Below are 5,651 nucleotides of genomic sequence, written 5' to 3'. Positions count from 1 at the left end.
GATGACCTCTGAAATCCTGTGATCTTTCAAAAAATATATTTAGTACTCTAAATTTGAGGAAATTGTATAATTATAATAGCATTCATTCAATTATTGCATAATTTGTCTAAGGTCTTACATATATACATATAGAATAGTCACAGGGTTCTTATTTCTATGGTTTAGCTCTCTTCACAAGTGTCTAATTGTCTAGCTTGTCTAGATTGCTGTGCTGTAAAATACTCTGAACTCAATGACCAAATGCAGTGGCTCCTTGAAGAAACGGAGCACAGACATTGATAATACTCTTTTTAAGAGGCAACACCAAACTACCTCCTGAAATTTACAGGATTCATCACATGGAGCCCTGCATTATATCAGTGTTTAAATACAAGTCTCCTATCTTGCTGATGGAGGGCAAAGAAATATAAAATGAGGGACAGAAAGGATTTAGACACAAAGGTGAATTTTATGGTAGTGAGCATTGTCCAGGTGATGCTTCAGTGAGATGTTGAACTATTCTATACCATGCTGGTGCTGAGAAGTTGAAGAAATCCTTGACTGACCCCCAAGGTGGCTCTAGTGATGGACATGTCAACCCTTTCTCTTTTAACCCACACCAAAGCATCATTCTGTTTCACAGTTCTGAGCTGATATTTTCAGCAATTTGCTACTTCAAGTCTACTTAACTGTCACTCTTAAATTCATTTTACACAGCTGACTGTAGTGTTATCACAGTCTTCCTTATACTAATGCATTTAATAATTGTGGGGGTTTTGAGAGGCTGCCAACACAGAGGAACAGCGGAAAATGCTACTACCCAGCCAAACTGTCCTTTTCTTGATCATCCTGTAACTGCCATTTGCAATTTTTATGCCTGGATTCTTTGCTGGTCTGATTGCAGTCATTGGTTTTCAACAATATATGTCTCCTAATGGATTTTTTTCTTGCCAGCTATATCGTGTCTTCCAACACATGTTGAGTAAGGGTCTGTACCAGACAACATTACCAAGTTTCCTTTGCAACTACTCCTGTAAACAGCTTATACTCTATTGGTTGGTTAGAAGGCAATCAAAAGGCATAATAAAAATAGGGAAAATGCAGATTTAACTGGGAGGCAATTGGCATAGTAGGAAGATACATGTGAATTCAAATTCCCGTACTGCCATTTACTACCTGTCGATCTCGGATAAGTTACTGAACTTCTGTGAACTTCCTTTCCTTTATCTGTAATTTGGACACAGGCATATCTGCATAGTTATAAGATTAAGAGATCATACATATGAGAAGCACTTGGAATAAGGTAATTACTGTGTTTAGTATTTTTAGTAATGTTAACTATTTTTTTTAAAGATTTTATTTATTCATTTGAGAAAGAGAGCACAAGCAGGGGGAGAGGCAAAGGGAGAGGGAGAAGCAGGCTTCCCACATAGCAGGGAGCCCAATGCGGGGCTCGATCCCAGGACCCCGGGCTCATGACCTGAGCCGAAGGCAGATGCTCAACCATCTGAGCTACCCAGGTGCTCCTAATGTTAACTATTTTTAATAATTTTAATTTAATCATTATTAACTATTTATAAAATAAACAGAAATGTTAGAAATGATAGGAATATGCAATTTCTAAGATTTTGGTTTTGACTTAGATCTTCGGAGTCCACAGGGATGCTGCGGCCACTTTTACCCGTGAGTGTCAGTGTGAGTGGATAGGATGGTTGGTCAGGTGTCTCCCTCCTCACCTCTCCTTTCCTCAACACACTTCCTTCCTCTCCTCTTGCAACAGGAGCTCTATGAGGAAAGAGAGAGCTTGGTGGAATGGCTTCTGTTGAAGTAATGTGTGCTGAGGGTATAGCCCCAGAAACAGAAATATTTTAAATATTTTAAGACCATGTCTACAGGTATAATTGAGAAATAAAAACAATATATATTTAAGGTGTACAACTTGAGGTTTCAATATACATATAGATTGTGAAATAATCACCACAGCCAAGCTAATTAACATATCCATCTTTTTAACTTCAAGTAGGTTGATCCTGACTCTCCCTGTATAACTCTGCTATAACAAAGGATCCTAATTAACTGATTAGAATTTCTAAAACCCAGTTCAACAGCTCACCTGTTACAGCTGAATGGATGGACCAGTACAGTCAAGCAGCAACCAGTTTATTCATTCCTCTGCTCAACTAAGCCCCTAGAATGTTCATGTTGGAAAGGAAGTTAATCATCAACTAATTAATCCCCCTCAATCTAAACATGAGTACACTGAGGCTTAGCGAAGTGAAATAGAACCTGGGTGAGGTCACACTGACAATCGGCAACGAAGCCTGAGCAGAAGCTATTTTGGCCTTATATTTTATTACTAAAAGATGTAATTGGTTTATTTTTTTTGTTTAGATTCCCTTTTTTTTTTTTTTTTTTAAGGCACTTAAAGTAATCAGACTGAAACCATCCCTTCTCAAACAACTCTCTCTCATTCTTTGATCTTGGAAAACTTACTTACATTCCTGGATTTGGAAGCGACATCACAAAAGACTCTGATGAACACAGAAGCTGTAATACAAATCATGAAATGTAAAGCAGGTACAACATCTGTGACTCAGTGGCAGAGTTACCAGGAAGAGCTGTCAGGGCCCCTTGCAAGACTCAGTACCTAATTAGTCATGAATAACTTTTACCCAAGTTCTATTAGAGTTCCCTACCCCAAACTGTATTAATTTCAGGCCCCACAAAATCTGGGTTTGCCCTTAGGCAGCTCTCTAAGGTACGGTGGAAATGCTTTGGAGTCCACCCGACTTGGGTTCAGTTCCTCTCTGTTACCTACTAGCTGGCGGGCCTTGGAGAAGTTACTTCAGACCTCTGTATAACTATTTTCTTGTCTATAACCTGCAGATAATGAAGCCAATTTCCCAGAGTTGTTGAGAGGCTTCAGCAAGGTGAGTTGGAAGTCTTTGGTTTAGTGCCTGGTACAGAGAAAACCTGCAATAATGTGTCTTGTATCATGTAGGGAGGTTGTCTGATATGATTGAGGGTGTTGGCTTTAGAACCAGATGTACCTTCGTTCAAGTTCCTGCCACATGTCTGACAGTGTGTTACCTTGTGCAGCTTTGGCCTTCCAAGGCTTAGTTCTCTCATGCATAACATGGGGCAATAAAACCCAACCAACATAGTTGTTTAAGATTAAATGAGATGATGGAAAGTTCTTAGCAAAGTGACTGCTTTTGGCTGCAAGAACAATAAGAAAAATCATTCAACAGGGCTTAGGGCAGTGGCTTTCAAACTTACTGGCTACAACCCACAACAAGAATTAGATCTTACCACCCTGTTACTCAGTGTACACATTAAACATCATCACAGGACTATTGCATGAATCAGACTGGATAACGCATACAGCCAAGCTTCATACGGTGTTCTAGAGCATTGGAAAATAGTGCTGGATCTGAATTCAGGGTTTCCCGATAACATGCACAAACAGTGCTGGCATTTCAGTATGCATCTTCCTCAATCCCCCACATTGTTTTGATTTTCTTACTTCCTTTTTCAGAATCCTGTAGAGTTTGGAGAGAGGAGGAAAAAAAGACTGAGGTATGTGAAAAATCTGAGTGTATGCACCCTTACTCTGCACTAGTCATTTTGAACTTGGTTACTTAACCCATGTAAGTGCTGCTGGAATTGTTCAGTACCAAACTGTTCATCTGGGTGAAGGCTGGACCAGAGGATTGTCTATACTATTTTGTAAAGAAGCACACTATCCTCCTCCTCCCAGATTAGGTACCTGCTATTTTACCGAATATTCTGTCTAGACAATAGGCCAGCTTCCTCACTGATAAATTACAAGCCTCAGTTTCTCAAGCTGGTTTTCTGTATGAGGGATAAATACACTATAGGAATGATTATTCCATTACTGCCCTTTCATCATTCTGTAGCAAATTCAAATAACAATAGCAGAAGATTATAACTTTTAATAATATTCCCTGCCCTTTGATGAGTTATGAGCTAAATTATACGGGCTCAATAAACTTCAGCTAATGATGTTTTTGTATGCTATAACTCATGTAGAGGGAAGTTTTATGTATCTCTCTCAGCTTTTTCACCTGGGGATGCTCGATTAAAAACAGCATCCGTTGGTTTGGCACAAGATGCACAGTGGCCGATAACCTAACTGTGTTCTTAGATTCCCAAACTCCTTGGCTAGGATTGGGGAGCAAAGCCCAAGGAGGCAGATAAAAGGACTTCATTGTTATTTGACCATGCATTTTCCCCATGGCAAAATATCGTCTAGGCAACCACTGAGACATTTTGGAAATGTATTTTTGACCATTTTTTATGCCTTGCAGCACCCCCCTCCCCTTTTTGTAGTGGTTAATTGATATACTGAGGAAGTTAGTCACTTCATCATTTTCAACATGTGTTCTTACTGTCTGCACCAGTTACATGCATTGAAATGTTTTTATTATTCCTGAGACTGCACATCCCAAGCACCAAACTCCAGGCAGATTGCATCAGCTTAAAGATAACACTCACTTATAATCAAACTCATTACACTTGAATTTTTAGCTCACGCAGATACACAACGGAAATTATCACTTGAAAGCCATTTGTTTATGTCTGTTAGGCCTACTCATAGACGTCTTGAAACTTAGAACTCTGGAAAGCATTCCATGGTTCTAGGCTGGGACATTCTGGCCCTGAGGAGGAATGTTCTAGTACCACCCACTGTGGCACATGATACACACTCAACCTGCCCCTTAAGATCCTGGTGAGAGTCAAGAGTTGTTAGCTAGGATTGCCTAACTGCTTTGACAATAAATATGTGCCTCAAAACCGAGCTATATCTGAGTTCCCTGCAAGCGAATCTTAACTGTATAAAGCCACGTATGGATGAGCTAGAAGCATGTTCTCAGTTATAAGGAACAGATAACCATTTTAAATTGATCATATGATCTTCCTATCACAACCTAAATGGGCCTCACTAAGCAACAGCTTCTGTTATCAAATAGGCTTCCAAGAAAAAAAGACCTCAGATCATTTGCTGTCAAATGCAAATCCTAAGTTTTGACAAGTCTTCCAGTGTGAATGGGCTCATACTCACCATCTCTGTAATTTAACTTGGAGGGTTCACCCATGAGGTATATTGCTTAAAACTGAAACAGACCATAGATGCATTACTGAAATGAGGGATTGAAAAATATGAATATGAAACTTTTACATGCTAAAATCATTGTATATAGGACTTTTTTTTTTTTTTTTTTTGAGGGAATTCTTGGGTCTTCCTCTAAAGACTACTACCTCACCCTACTCAAGACATGAAGAGGAGGTGGCCATCCACCATGTTTATTTTACCAGCACATAAGATATGGAACACATAAGGGAACTTTACAAGGGTACTTCTAGAGAAATTTTCATCACACATGACTTATAGGTGTCTCTGAACGTTTTTATTTTTCTTAAGTAGACTCCACACCCAGCATGGAGCCCAACGTGGGGCTTGAACCCATGACCCGGAGATCAAGACCTGAGGTGAGATCAAGAGTTGGACACTTAACCAATCGAGCCACCCAGGCACCCCTCTAAAAGTTGTTTTAAATATAGAAAACCATTTTGTTCACGTAAGGACGATATATTGGAGTTAAAATGAGATAAAAGGGAATTTGCTTCTATTTTACAACTTTGCACAC

The sequence above is a fragment of the Mirounga leonina genome, unplaced genomic scaffold, assembly GCF_011800145.1.
Source record: "Mirounga leonina isolate KUSES-001 unplaced genomic scaffold, KU_Mleo_1.0 Mir_151, whole genome shotgun sequence".
NCBI lineage: Eukaryota > Metazoa > Chordata > Mammalia > Carnivora > Phocidae > Mirounga > Mirounga leonina.
The sequence above is the reverse complement of the archived record's forward strand: the minus strand, read 5'-3'. Positions refer to the sequence as shown.